At 38.2% G+C, this 15547-nt stretch overlaps 1 long non-coding RNA gene across 1 annotated transcript in view; it reads left to right on the plus strand.

The window, feature by feature from the left end:
• LOC146775940 (uncharacterized) overlaps positions 1-15547 on the plus strand; it is a 188513-nt gene that overhangs the window by 124218 nt on the left and 48748 nt on the right. Inside the window, exon 2 of the long non-coding RNA XR_014972070.1 lies at positions 15377-15498. This is a non-coding gene — a long non-coding RNA (uncharacterized LOC146775940). The remainder of the gene's footprint in view (positions 1-15376; positions 15499-15547) is intronic.

Genomic DNA, 15547 nt, shown 5'->3' on the forward strand with positions numbered 1-15547 from the left:
AGTGTTAGTGTGTTTTAGTGTAGAGTGTTTTAGAGTGTTTTAGAGTGTTTCAGTGTTTCAGTGTTTCAGTGTTTTAGTGTTTTAGTGTTTTAGTGTTTGTGTTTTAGTGTTTTAGTGTTTTGGTGGTTTATTGTTTTAGAGTGTTTTAGAGTGTTTTAGAGTGTTTTAGAGTGTTTTAGAGTGTTTTAGAGTGTTTCAGTGTTTTAGTGTTTTAGTGTTAGAGTGTTAGAGTGTTTTAGTGTTAGTGTTTTAGTGTTAGTGTGTTTTAGTGTAGAGTGTTTTAGAGTGTTTTAGAGTGTTTCAGTGTTTCAGTGTTTCAGTGTTTTAGTGTTTTAGTGTTTTAGTGTTTTAGTGTTTTGGTGGTTTATTGTTTTAGAGTGTTTTAGAGTGTTTTAGAGTGTTTTAGAGTGTTTTAGAGTGTTTCAGTGTTTTAGTGTTTCAGTGTTTCAGTGTTTCAGTGTTTCAGTGTTTTAGTGTTAGTGTTTTAGTGTTTTAGTGTTTTAGTGTGTTAGTGTGTTAGTGTGTTAGTGTTAGAGTGTTTCAGTGTTTCAGTGTTTTATTGTTTTAGTGTGTTTTAGTGTTAGAGTGTTTCAGTGTTTCAGTGTTTATTGTTTTATTGTTTTGGTGTTTTAGTGTTTTAGTGTTTTAGTGTTTTAGTGTTTTAGTGTTTTAGTGTTTTAGTGTTTTAGTGTTTTAGTGTTTCGTTGTTTTGTTGTTTTGTTGTTTTAGCGTTTTAGCGTTTTAGCGTTTTAGCGTTTTAGCGTTTTAGCGTTAGAGTGTTAGAGTGTTAGAGTGTTTTAGTGTTTTAGTGTGTTAGTGTTAGAGTGTTAGAGTGTTAGAGTGTGTTTTAGTGTTTTAGTGTTTTAGTGTTTTAGTGTTTGTGTTTTAGTGTTTTAGTGTTTTGGTGGTTTATTGTTTTAGAGTGTTTTAGAGTGTTTTAGAGTGTTTCAGTGTTTTAGTGTTAGTGTTTTAGTGTTAGTGTGTTTTAGTGTAGAGTGTTTTAGAGTGTTTTAGAGTGTTTTAGAGTGTTTCAGTGTTTCAGTGTTTTAGTGTTTTAGTGTTTTAGTGTTTGTGTTTTAGTGTTTTAGTGTTTTGGTGGTTTATTGTTTTAGAGTGTTTTAGAGTGTTTTAGAGTGTTTTAGAGTGTTTTAGAGTGTTTCAGTGTTTTAGTGTTTTAGTGTTTTAGTGTTTTAGTGTTTCAGTGTTTCAGTGTTTCAGTGTTTTAGTGTTTTAGTGTTTTAGTGTTTTAGTGTTTTAGTGTTTGTGTTTTAGTGTTTTAGTGTTTTGGTGGTTTATTGTTTTAGAGTGTTTTAGAGTGTTTTAGAGTGTTTTAGAGTGTTTTAGAGTGTTTTAGAGTGTTTCAGTGTTTTAGTGTTTCAGTGTTTCAGTGTTTCAGTGTTTCAGTGTTTTAGTGTTAGTGTTTTAGTGTTTTAGTGTTTTAGTGTGTTAGTGTGTTAGTGTGTTAGTGTTAGAGTGTTTCAGTGTTTCAGTGTTTCAGTGTTTTATTGTTTTATTGTTTTATTGTTTTATTGTTTTAGTGTTTTGGTGTTTTGGTGTTTTACTGTTTTAGTGTTTTAGTGTTTTAGTGTTTTAGTGTTAGTGTTTTAGTGTTTTAGTGTTTTAGTGTTTTAGTGTTTTAGTGTTTTAGTGTTTTGTTGTTTTAGTGTTTTGTTGTTTTAGCGTTTTAGCGTTTTAGCGTTTTAGCGTTTTAGCGTTTTAGCGTTTTAGCGTTAGAGTGTTAGAGTGTGTTTTAGTGTTTTAGTGTTTTAGTGTTTGTGTTTTAGTGTTTTCGTGTTTTGGTGGTTTATTGTTTTAGAGTGTTTTAGAGTGTTTTAGAGTGTTTTAGAGTGTTTTAGAGTGTTTCAGTGTTTTAGTGTTTTAGTGTTTTAGTGTTTTAGTGTTAGTGTTTTAGTGTTAGTGTGTTTTAGTGTAGAGTGTTTTAGAGTGTTTTAGAGTGTTTTAGAGTGTTTCAGTGTTTCAGTGTTTCAGTGTTTCAGTGTTTCAGTGTTTTAGTGTTTTAGTGTTTTTGTGTTTGTGTTTTAGTGTTTTAGTGTTTTGGTGGTTTATTGTTTTAGAGTGTTTTAGAGTGTTTTAGAGTGTTTTAGAGTGTTTTAGAGTGTTTTAGAGTGTTTTAGTGTTTTAGTGTTTTAGTGTTTTAGTGTTAGAGTGTTAGAGTGTTTTAGTGTTAGTGTTTTAGTGTTAGTGTGTTTTAGTGTAGAGTGTTTTAGAGTGTTTTAGAGTGTTTTAGAGTGTTTTAGAGTGTTTCAGTGTTTCAGTGTTTCAGTGTTTCAGTGTTTTAGTGTTAGTGTTAGTGTTTTAGTGTTTTAGTGTTTTAGTGTTTTAGTGTTTCAGTGTTTCAGTGTTTCAGTTTTTTATTGTTTTGTGTTTTATTATTTTAGTGGTTCATTGTTTTATAATTTTACTGTTTTATAGTTTTATAGTTTTATAGTTTTGTTGTTTTATAGTTCTATTGCTTTATAGCTTTATTGCTTTATTGCTTGTGTTTTAGTGTTTTGGTGTTTTGGTGTTTTACTGTTTTAGTGTTTTAGTGTTTTAGTGTTTTAGTGTTAGTGTTTTAGTGTTTTAGTGTTTTAGTGTTTTAGTGTTTTAGTGTTTTAGTGTTTTGTTGTTTTAGTGTTTTGTTGTTTTAGCGTTTTAGCGTTTTAGCGTTTTAGCGTTTTAGCGTTTTAGCGTTTTAGCGTTAGAGTGTTTTAGTGTTTTAGTGTTTTAGTGTGTTAGTGTTAGAGTGTGTTTTAGTGTTTTAGTGTTTTAGTGTTTGTGTTTTAGTGTTTTCGTGTTTTGGTGGTTTATTGTTTTAGAGTGTTTTAGAGTGTTTTAGAGTGTTTTAGAGTGTTTTAGAGTGTTTTAGAGTGTTTCAGTGTTTTAGTGTTTTAGTGTTTTAGTGTTTTAGTGTTAGTGTTTTAGTGTTAGTGTGTTTTAGTGTAGAGTGTTTTAGAGTGTTTTAGAGTGTTTTAGAGTGTTTCAGTGTTTCAGTGTTTCAGTGTTTCAGTGTTTTAGTGTTTTAGTGTTTTTGTGTTTGTGTTTTAGTGTTTTAGTGTTTTGGTGGTTTATTGTTTTAGAGTGTTTTAGAGTGTTTTAGAGTGTTTTAGAGTGTTTTAGAGTGTTTTAGAGTGTTTTAGAGTGTTTTAGAGTGTTTTAGTGTTTTAGTGTTAGAGTGTTAGAGTGTTTTAGTGTTAGTGTTTTAGTGTTAGTGTGTTTTAGTGTAGAGTGTTTTAGAGTGTTTTAGAGTGTTTTAGAGTGTTTTAGAGTGTTTCAGTGTTTCAGTGTTTCAGTGTTTCAGTGTTTCAGTGTTTTAGTGTTAGTGTTTTAGTGTTTTAGTGTTTTAGTGTTTTAGTGTTTCAGTGTTTCAGTGTTTCAGTTTTTTATTGTTTTGTGTTTTATTGTTTTAGTGGTTCATTGTTTTATAATTTTACTGTTTTATAGTTTTATAGTTTTATAGTTTTGTTGTTTTATAGTTCTATTGCTTTATAGCTTTATTGCTTTATTGCTTGTGTTTTAGTGTTTTGGTGTTTTGGTGGTTTGGTGTTTTGGTGGTTTATTGTTTTGGTGGTTTATTGTTTTAGTGTTTTAGTGTTAGTGTTTTAGAGGGTTTCAGTGTTTTAGTGTTTTATTGTTTATTGTTTTATTGTTTTAGTGTTTTAGAGTGTTAGAGTGTGTTTTAGTGTTTTAGTGTTTTAGTGTTAGTGTTTTAGTGTTTTAGTGTTAGTGTTTTAGTGTTAGTGTTTTAGTGTTAGTGTGTTTTAGTGTTTTAGAGTGTTAGAGTGTTAGAGTGTGTTTTAGTGTTTTAGAGTGTTAGAGTGTTAGAGTGTTAGAGTGTGTTTTAGTGTTTTAGTGTTTTAGTGTGTTAGTGTGTTAGTGTGTTAGTGTTAGAGTGTTTTAGTGTTAGAGTGTTTTATTGTTTTAGTGTGTTTTAGTGTTAGAGTGTTTCAGTGTTTCAGTGTTTATTGTTTTATTGTTTTGGTGTTTTAGTGTTTTAGTGTTTTAGTGTTTTAGTGTTTTAGTGTTTTAGTGTTTTAGTGTTTTAGTGTTTTGTTGTTTTGTTGTTTTGTTGTTTTGTTGTTTTAGCGTTTTAGCGTTTTAGCGTTTTAGCGTTTTAGCGTTTTAGCGTTAGAGTGTTAGAGTGTTTTAGTGTTTTAGTGTGTTAGTGTTAGAGTGTTAGAGTGTTAGAGTGTGTTTTAGTGTTTTAGTGTTTTAGTGTTTTAGTGTTTGTGTTTTAGTGTTTTAGTGTTTTGGTGGTTTATTGTTTTAGAGTGTTTTAGAGTGTTTTAGAGTGTTTCAGTGTTTTAGTGTTAGTGTTTTAGTGTTAGTGTGTTTTAGTGTAGAGTGTTTTAGAGTGTTTTAGAGTGTTTCAGTGTTTCAGTGTTTCAGTGTTTTAGTGTTTTAGTGTTTGTGTTTTAGTGTTTTAGTGTTTTGGTGGTTTATTGTTTTAGAGTGTTTTAGAGTGTTTTAGAGTGTTTTAGAGTGTTTCAGTGTTTTAGTGTTTTAGTGTTTTAGTGTTTTAGTGTTTGCGTTTTAGTGTTAGTGTGTTTTAGTGTAGAGTGTTTTAGAGTGTTTTAGAGTGTTTTAGAGTGTTTTAGAGTGTTTTAGAGTGTTTTAGAGTGTTTCAGTGTTTCAGTGTTTTAGTGTTTTAGTGTTTTAGTGTTTTAGTGTTTGTGTTTTAGTGTTTTAGTGTTTTGGTGGTTTATTGTTTTAGAGTGTTTTAGAGTGTTTTAGAGTGTTTTAGAGTGTTTTAGAGTGTTTTAGAGTGTTTCAGTGTTTTAGTGTTTTAGTGTTAGAGTGTTAGAGTGTTTTAGTGTTAGTGTTTTAGTGTTAGTGTGTTTTAGTGTAGAGTGTTTTAGAGTGTTTTAGAGTGTTTTAGAGTGTTTCAGTGTTTCAGTGTTTCAGTGTTTCAGTGTTAGTGTTTTAGTGTTTCAGTTTTTTATTGTTTTGTGTTTTATTGTTTTAGTGGTTCATTGTTTTATAGTGTTATAGCTTTATAGCTTTATTGCTTTATTGCTTTATTGCTTTATTGCTTTATTGCTTTATTGCTTTAATGCTTTATTGCTTGTGTTTTAGTGTTTTGGTGTTTTGGTGTTTTGGTGGTTTATTGTTTTAGTGTTTTAGTGTTAGTGTTTTAGAGGGTTTCAGTGTTTTAGTGTTTTATTGTTTATTGTTTTATTGTTTTAGTGTTTTAGAGTGTTAGAGTGTGTTTTAGTGTTTTAGTGTTTTAGTGTTAGTGTTTTAGTGTTTTAGTGTTAGTGTTTTAGTGTTAGTGTGTTTTAGTGTTTTAGAGTGTTAGAGTGTTAGAGTGTTAGAGTGTTAGAGTGTGTTTTAGTGTTTTAGAGTGTTAGAGTGTTAGAGTGTGTTTTAGTGTTTTAGTGTTTTAGTGTGTTAGTGTGTTAGTGTGTTAGTGTTAGAGTGTTAGAGTGTTAGAGTGTTTTAGTGTTAGAGTGTTTTAGAGTGTTTTAGAGTGTTTTAGAGTGTTTCAGTGTTTCAGTGTTTTACTGTTTCAGTGTTTTAGTGTTTTAGTGTTTTAGTGTTTTAGTGTTTTAGTGTTAGAGTGTTAGAGTGTTTTTTAGTGCTTTAGTGTGTTAGAGTGTTTTAGTGTGTTAGAGTGTTTTAGTGTGTTTTAGTGTGTGTGTATGCGTGTGTGTGTGTGTGTGCTTGTGAGTGTGCCAGTCACAGTGTGAGAGTGTATGTGTGTATATGGTAGTCACAGGGAGATATTCCTTCTGCCCACCCCTACATATAGTGCTACCCCTGGAATAATAATGGTAATTCTTGACTTATTGTCGGCATCCATGACATGAGGGTGCTCATCACTGATTTACCGCTGATCCTCGTATAGTGTTGTAATTCATGATATATAGTAGGCATCCATGGCATGAGGGAACCCACACCCCACATTTTGCTGGTCTTTGCATAATTGCATAATTGTGGTGATTCTTGGCAAATTGTGAGCAGTTATGCATAGTGGTGCCTACTCCTGACATGATGGCCCTGGCATAATATTGAAAAAATGAATGGCATATTGTGGTCATACGTTGCACAGTGGTGCCAACACCCTGTACCACACTGGCCCTGGCATTATAATGGAAAATCTTGCCATATTGTGAAGATTGATGACATTTAGTATAATGCTGGCCCAGACATAATGGCGTGGTTGTGCTAAGTATCATGTTGCCCATACCAGAGACAATGCTGGCCCTTGCGTAATGGTGGTTATTCATGGCATACGGCGATCACCCATGCCATGTGATGGTGATGTGTCCACGAGAGGCAGACTCTACTAATGCTGGGCAGAAATATGTGTGAATATTGAACTAAAATAACAGGTGAATGTCTGAGCTCTAAACATGTATTTACTAAATGAAAATCTGATGCGTCAGGACAAAAAAAGTGCTTTATGCTTGAAAATGTATACATTTTATTTGGGGAATTGAGTTTATTTTTCACAAAAAGCAAAGGTTTTATCTAAAACTTGTGTGCTCAAAGCAAAAGACTGATGCACAGTAGGGAAATACTTGTGTCACAATTGTCAATGTCAAATATTTTTGTAAAGCACACAAATCACCAAGAGGTCTCAGGGCGCTGGCAACCAAGACAAAGTAGACGGACAGTGACTGAAATGTTCAAGTACCTACATTTATTGAGCGAAAAGCCAAGTCTTCAGCTTTCTGTGAAAAAGTAGATGGTCGGTTATGGACAGCAGCTCCAATGGAAGTTTATTCCAGAGCAGAGGGGCTAAGTATGAAAAAGATCGGCCCCCATTGCGTACCGTCCGAATGCGTGGTTGGGCAAGAAGAAATCTGGTGCTAGACCGCAAAGAACGTCCAGGAACGTACCATTGAAGTTTTTTTGCCAGATAAAGTGGACCAGCTCCATGCATTATCTTATGGGTGAGGCTAAGGATTTTGAAATGCCCTCTTTGGTGAACCGAAAGCCAACGCAACGTTTTAAGAGTAGGGGCAGAGGGAGAGCGGGAAGGGAGATTGAGAACAAGCCTGGCGGCCATGTTCTGGAGTATCTGGAGCTTGGAAAGTAAATCTTGGTTGAGTGCAGTGAACAGGGCATTGCCATAATCCAGGCGACTGATAATAGGACCCTGAACCAAAGGTTTCCTTGCTTCCATGGGTAGCCACTTTTAAAGATCTTACGTAGCATGCGCATAATCCCAAAACAAGTCCCAAGCACTTGGTTTATATGAGTCTTCAAGGACAAAGAGTTATCAATAGTAATGCCCAAATTGCGGACTGCTAGCTTGGGCGTGGGACAAGTACCCAGCTCAACTGGCCACCAGTCACAAGTACAAAGTTGTTCTGCTTTCCCAATAGGATAATCTCTATTTTACCGCCATTCAGTTGGAGCATATTTAGATTCATCCAGTCATTAATCCGGATCATACAACTATTAAAGCGGGCTGGCACATCAACTTGGTCAGAATCACAGGTGACTAGAAACTGAGTATCATCCGCGTAGGATAATGTTTCAAAGCCATAGGTCCTGATGATATAAGCTAAAGGTGTTAAATAAACATTAAACAGCATAGGGCTAAGAATAGAGCCCTGCGGAAACCCCACTGTTACTGGTTATGTGCAGGAAACAATCCCATCCACAGAGACTGTAGTGAAACGGTCGGCCAAATAAGTCTCAAACCAGTTAAAGGCCTTCCCTCTGATACCCACCTCCCACAGACGATGTTTGTGGTGCCCTCCTAAAACACAGTGACAAGGAAATAATCTAGAGTTGGTATAGTGCCAGGAGAAATAACACCTGCACAATGCCCTCATACTCCTCACATTTCATATGGCAGTTAGCACCACACAATTTCTCTATTTTAAAAATAATTAATATTAAAATAGATGCTGTTACATTCCAGGGCCAAATATTTCAGAGATGTGCATATTACATGGTGGCACTAATCAGGTTTTCCACTATGCAGCTAATAGAGTAATGTTAAATGTAGTTTGCTGTGGTGTTTCTTAGATATGCCACAATTCTGCACAATATTTCAGCCTGTCACAGATATTCAGTGACGCACAAATAGGCCAGAGTTGTTGACTGTGACACTTGGCATGCAGCATGCCAATCATATTGCAAAGCCATTGTCTGCGACTGCCCATTCTTTCAATAAAAAGTCTACTTGCAAAATCAGAGGTGAAAGGTCAGATTCTGAGAAATTAGTGTGTCACGTGGCTCAGATGGTGCTGCTATCTGGAATACGGTTTCAACAGCACCTGGTTTACGTGACCAATTAAGGCTTCATCCAAACTGTGGTGGGAATGAAACTAGCGCTACATCTGGGCGTGGCTTCCTGGATATGAGAGGCGCTGGCGCCAGGTGCAGCCAATTAATAAAGGGGCAGGAGGGGCACTCGCTTGATAGAGATGAACAGCAAGGAGCCATCATACTGAGACAATCTCCCTCATCCCCTGTGCTACTAACCTTCTCTCTCTGAGGTGATAGGCACTGCATCTTGAGGAGTAATCTCTTTAACAGATTAACTATGCCATATTTGAACAATGCACCCAGTGCACGGTATTAATGACCCGTAAAATAAATTTCCTTTGGACGCTGTATGTTGAAACTTGGATGTTAATTCATCTAAATGTAGAGATGGCGGATGTGACATCGCTCCCCCTTTGACCACCTTGGACATCACAATGTTGGCCATTTGTCGCACACTTAGCCACGCAACAGACACCTACCAGTGCTTTGAGTTCCTACTACTGCTTTAATGATCCCTGACTCCATGGGTTCCAAGGGCATTGTCAAGGTTCCAGGAGTGCCAGGGGCATAATGCAGGGGGCCCCAAACCTCCAGGGGTCACGAACATTTAAAGGACCTCGAACATTTAAAGGGCCGCCCATGTACCCCAAGGCCAATGAATATCTGCGAGATATGGGGGACTCCGGGGGGCCCTTCATCACATTCTGCGGGGGGGGGCATCATTTTGCGTTAATCCACTGAGGAGGACGGCTGCTATCCCTGGCTACCCCTAATTGACCTCCAGGTCCAGTTGACCTCTATGTTAAACACATAAGAAGGTTCTATTTTTATGTGGCTTTGGAACTGAGCATGCATTGCCTGACCACTCATACTTTACAATACTGGAATACTGGGATGTTGTTCCTAAAATGCTTTTAGGCCTAGGATATGGGTTATCACAGGCAGCCTAATTTCACTTCCGAGCTAAATTTAGGTAATGTGAGGTCTCTCCAAGGGAACTACACACGACTGAGCGGCATCTAGGAAATAACTTAGTATTTGGTCGCTGTTATTACAGTGCCAATATCTATTACCGATCAGTATTTGATGGCTGCTATTACAATGTAAATATTTATTACCGATCAATATTTGATTGCAGACATTACAATGCAAATGTTTATTACCGATCAGTATTTGGTCGCAGACATTTCAATGCAAATATTTATTACCGATAACATGGCAATTTTCACTGACTCAGTTTGCACTAGAAAGGGTGGTTGCCTGGAACAAGAGAAGTGCTAACCGATCTGCATCAACATCAATTCTGTATCTTTAAATGTACAGAAAATTCACATCACGGGCGTAACTTAAAAAAATATCTTGACTGGTAGAAAGTTGACTGATGGCAGCTGAAAGAAATGCCAAAAAGTATTTAAAAAATAGAATGTCTTTCAAAAAAAATGGTTAAATGAATCACTGAAGCAATACCAGTTTTGAATCCTCTAAATTGTGTAAGAGTAACATCTGTTATTGTCAGCACTTAGAAACAGCAGTACTGTGGTATGAACCGCTATGTAAAATAAAGCTTTTTTTAATAGTAGTTATAGTCATATTAATATTAATAATATTAGTAGTAGTATTCAATATGTGCCTCACAGCACTATCTAGTTACTGCTCCTTCTTCAGAGGACCTGTGCCTTACCATGACGCAGCCACTCCCACCTCAAACAGGAAGCAGAAAGTGCTCTTGGCAAGATGCACACAGCCTCTCTGACCACACCAAAAATAAGCCCTCAGACAGGCAATGCTCTATAGCTTTTTACCAGACTCTGGAGGAATTGCCCATTGCCTATGAGGCAGTGTCTAGCACAAGGCACCAAAAGGTCATGCATGTTATGTTATGTTATGTTATTGCAATTTATAGAGCGCACTGTTACCCAAGGGTGTCCTGGCACTGTGTGAAGTCCTACAGAGGCCACGGGAGGGAGACCAAGCAAGATATTATGAAGAGAAAAGCCAGGTTTTTAAGTCCTTCCTAAAAGAGAATAGATTAGCCAACATGGGTCCACCTGTCTCTTCACCTTTGTTTTATAAAATACTTTTTTTAAATCTCAATTTTACCTCCATTTTATTAAACGTAGGACATTGGCAGACCACAACCAAATTCCCAGGGCTTTAAGTGGGCCGGGTCATCCTGGGTCTCAGACCCACAGTAATTTATAACAGACATTAAAATCAGTGGCGTAGGAAGGGTGGTGCGGTGGGTGCGTGTCGCCCCGGGTGTCATCACTGAGGGGGGTGACAAAATGCCAAAAATATGTGTTTTAAACACATATTTTTGTCAAGCCGGGGGTGATAAGGACTTTTCCACACCGGGTACCACCTGACCTTGCTACACCACTGATTAAAATGGGTCCCTATTGAGCCCTGTATTCATGTCCTTAATACTATTGGCAAGAAAACTGATCGATTTGTGAATAATGAATGTAAAAAACGTTAAACTAATCCATGTTAGCAATTCCTGTTTGTAGTTCACATGTTTTACTTAATCTTGTATTCCTTATCTATTTCCAGGTTGTTGTTAGTCTGTATTTTTGTGTGTGTAGATATTACACTTGTATAGTCCACACTTTGAACTGAGGGTCCCCTCCAGGTGTTTATAACTGGCTACTATTGAGAGCACTGGGGTTTAGGTTGAAGGCATTGTGATTTTTTCACAATGCCTGTTAGTGGTGAAAAGGGTGTTCAGCATACATGGTCATCCAATCCTTGGCCTCTTCACAAAGTGCACAAAGCAATAGTTGCATATTCCAGTTACAACTGTGATTCTGTGCAAATGTGTGTCAAGGAGATACACAGTTGTCAAGATATTGACAACACGAAAGTAAAAGAATATGAAGTGCTTAGAGGTGAGTGGGTGTGTTGTGTGTTGGGGGTGAAGGAGAAATGTCACTACACGCTTTAGGATAACCTTGTGCTGTGTCATTTGGTTGCCCCTTAAAATGTAAATAGAATTTAACTCACAGTAGAACACAGTCATTCACTCTTTTTTGTTTAGATGAAGGCTAAGCAAGTAAACTTGATGTACAGCAATGGAGACAATCTTCAACAGGGTCTCCAATAGGCCCTCCCGCACCGGACATGTTTTTACATAAACAATGTGTAGAGGTGCTTACTTGACCTGGAGTTCCAGGGCTTTAAATCCCAAACATGATATCACTATCCAACAGTAGTAATTATGTCAAGCCTATAAAACCATGCTGTTTATTTACTGTATGTGAGACTGAAAAGTAAAACTTTATTTGCATTTCTTGTGCGTCTTTTCAGGGCTCAGAGAAGGAGAGCAAGCTAGCTTTGTCAACAAGAAGCAAGAGCTTCTCCCTTTGCAGAGCTGATACTGTTTGCACTGTTTTTTTGTTTGGGGTCTGTGATTGGCAGGACATAATGTAAACAATCACCATCAGTGTTTCAGCAAAATGCCTTTGACAGGTTCCTGATACCATGAGGCAAACACAAGGAGACGATGGACGGAACGCTGAAACTTTTCAGACACTCACCCCCAGTCACAGATCTGGGTTGAACCCATCATCGTTCTTTAGCTCAGAACGATGAGCATGGCCGGACTGGGAACCCAAACCAGCCCTGGCAATTTAGTTGGACCGGCCCTGGGGGGTAGATGGTGCTAGTGAGAAGCACTGCTGCGGCCCCCACCACTCAAAGAATGTCTCCCACCCTTCCGGCCCACCGGGAAAACGCCTGGTGCCCGCTACGGCAAGTCCAGCCCTGCATCACTAACAATTTGAAGTGCATTGAGATGCACCCTTGATGAATCTCAGACCCTGTTCGGTCACAAATATAGGCTCAATGATCACATGGTCACAGGTGACAGCGGGGGAGAGGATGAGAGCAGTAGACCAGTTTACAAAATGTGAACATTATAGTATAGATCATACCACACATGTCCCCTACCTGGAAAGTGGATGCATCTTGCCGGTATTGTATAATATGTCAAATATTTGTCTGTTACACTTTTATCCAGTCAATTTGTGTGCCTTAATATACATCAAAGATGGTGTAATAACAAGGAAAAAACCGTAATGAAGATTCTCAAAAAAGGAAATTGGTCTTACTAATGCTCATCGAGTTTTATGTCACACATTGATCAGAATTGTATCACCTTTTGTGAAATCAGATAATGTATTAATTTAATTAAGGTTTGCACTGAAATGTATAGTAATTTAAAAAAAAATCTAACGCTTACAATTATTCAAGGAACACACTAAAAGTTAAGATATGGTAAATAAAAGGAAGCAGCCAAACACACAAAATGCTAATTCCACTAAATAATATGCTTTCTCTTATACCCTCATTGTTAAGACCTCTAAAAATCGAAAAACATTAACTATTTGGAGAAAATTAAAGGACTTTGCTAGGGCCTGGGCCAGGTTTCTGGATGCATATCATTAGAAGTTTGTGAAGGTAAATGATATTTGCTAATCAGTGGCAGTGCGTCCATCAGGGCGCTGGGGTGTTGCCCCACTAATATTTTGAGGCCACATTCATCAGAGTCGCAACGGGGCGACGTCACTAGTAAACTTACTCAGTACTGAACTTACTGGAATTAATCCAGGCTGGCCAGTCACCGGCCCACGCCCGAGGCAGTCAGGACGTGCAATGGCTCTGAAGGGGGTGGGGCAGCAGGTTTGAGTGACAACATGCAAGCAAGCGTGGTCTAGCACAGCAGCAAGAGTGCACATGTTAGGTTTTGGGCTGACAATTTTCTGACCAACCCGAACATGCGCACTATGCTGCCCATTGTTTCATGCCTCCGCCCCCGGTCTCCTAATGAGCGGGGAGTATCCCTGCTTAAGCCAATCTTGGCGCTGCTGGAGCAGCGTCTGGATTGACTGAGAGGCTCGCGTTTGCCAAGCCTCTCCGCAGTCCTGAGAATTGGGTGCTGCGCATGGGTGGCACTATGGTGTGTGAGTATGACCAATCACTGTCATGGCTTATGTGAAGCCTTGCAGATAGTGATTGGCCATTTCTACGTTGCTGGGCTCTGCTGCCTGTCAGTCCCTCCTCCTCAGGGTGGGAGCAAGCAAGCGTGACGATGACGACCGTGACGTCGGAGCAGACCGCCACACCTCGTGTTCAGTGCTACTGCCAGACAGTGCCTACTGATCGTGCTCGGGTCACCTCAGCCTTGATTTGATTGATTAATTCATTCAATCAATTGATCAGTCACGATGTCGACGAACTGGCTGCAAAGATCTGATCAAGTAGAGAGTCATTTCAGAGTGACTAGTACTGACAGTCTGAGCTGCGCAATCGCCGCAATGTGCATATTGGATAGGTCTCATTTTTGTCTGACTTTGTTTTGTATGCACAGGCCGTGGGATCGGGGGTGATGAGCATACATCTGAGAATTTATTAAAGTCGTAGTTTCCACGGAAATACACCTTTCAGTTTTGTAAAATGCAAAAGGATTAAATATTCCATATTTTTTGTCAGTCGGCCCTAGAAAGTTTAGATCTCACCACACCTATTCAATTCTCACATTTTCCTTTAGTTTGCCGCTTTGTGTTTTCTTAGAGAAGAGTATTTAATGTGATTGCTTTCCTACTTGTGACCTGTGCTGTCAACTGTCTATCTTGACTTTCGTATACTCCTTTGCACCGAAGTTTGGGCTACCGTAAAGAAATTCAATCATTATGTATACGGAAGAATGAACCGATTGATCTCTCGGGAACCCTCCCCATTTTTACATCTATTGTTGGCGGAAGTAAAACCTCTCTATAAGGCTCAAATCAGATATGGTTGCACATATGCAAATAATATATATTTCAAATGAACGAGAGAGCAAACGATCATTGAGGAGTTGGAAAGATTTAAAAGGTATTATCAACCAACCAAAGGATGAAACTTACATACAGGAAAGAACGCTTGATGTGGTCATTGTTTTAAAATGGATATTGATGGTGTAATTATAGGTTGAGTGATCCAGACAGCTTATCGTTGAGTTGAAAGAATGTGTATGAAGTTCCTGAGTGTAGTATTCCTCGGACTGACTAAGACATTCCCCAGACAGCCGACTCAACCAAGCCGGCAAATAACCTCTAGCATCAGTAATTACACTTCCCGATTGTGCCGGCCACCCACAGGGTCTGAAAGAGCGAGGCTTGCGCGGTGCATTCAGAAGTACACGCTGGGGGAAGCGGGACCATGCACTGCTGTGGTTGAGGAGGCCGTCAGCGGCCATTTTGTAAGTTCATCACTGTGATAAGCTCTAGTGTTGCTACCTTTCTAAGAGAAAAATACAGACGATTGTTGTTTTAAGAGTGTGCAAAGGCCTGGACGAGATACTAAATAGGATGGCAAACAAAATCACAAGTATTCATTTTTAACATGACTTTGTCTTCTTTTACTTCAATTATTAGTTATAGATCATTAACGCAGTTGTAGAACACATGTAAACTAAAAGTGCTTTATTTTTTTACTTGCTATTTGACGTATGTACAGATAAAGCCTAAAAAATAAGGATTTAGGTGATTTTGCCTTTTTTTGGACCGGCTGGGACATCAATACCCATTGTGCCGGTAGGAGGTGGCAAGTGCAACTCTAGATACGTGATAGTTTTGGCTACTAGTGTACATAAAATATTCTTTTAATGCAAGTTATTAAGAAATTGGGTTGCTATTTGACAAACAGAACCCATTTTCTCTCAAAAATGTTACCATTTTGCCTTCACTATGCTAAGGGGTCTTTAGAACCATGACACCACTGTAACTAACTCTTGGAAGTTCTGTATTGCTAAATAAGTGAGGCGACAAATCATTGGAGGAATCAAAAATTAGGAATGTCACTGTCAATTGTGTGCAGTGCCGCTCCTCCTCCACCTTTGCTAATGGTGGCCACTGGGCAGGCAACTCTGTTTCTCACCTGTCACCTCTGTCAATTTATAATCTGATAACCAATCCTCAAACAGTACTTTTTGTGGGTTCAGTTTGCATTTTTGAAGAGCGTGTGCCCTCATGAATAAGTAGGTGGGTGTGGATGGATGGGTTGTCGGATGGACTGGTTCCTGCATGTGAAGGCTGAGGGGCGCTGTCTCATCTGTGAGAGGACCGTCTGTGTTTGGTTGACAAAATTGTTATATTTTTATTTTCAGCACCTGGTAAAGCCTGACAAGCATTACCCAATTTTTGGGCACTTTTTGGGCGAAGAACAAGAGGCCCCAACTTCCTTTGCTGCTCTTTTACCCCTACAACCCAGCAAACACCAGTGTTAAAGGTAAGGAAACTGATGCTATATTTTTTTACATTGGAGTTAGGGCTATGTA

Source organism: Triturus cristatus, chromosome 12, assembly GCF_964204655.1.
Source record: "Triturus cristatus chromosome 12, aTriCri1.1, whole genome shotgun sequence".
Taxonomy (NCBI): domain Eukaryota; kingdom Metazoa; phylum Chordata; class Amphibia; order Caudata; family Salamandridae; genus Triturus; species Triturus cristatus.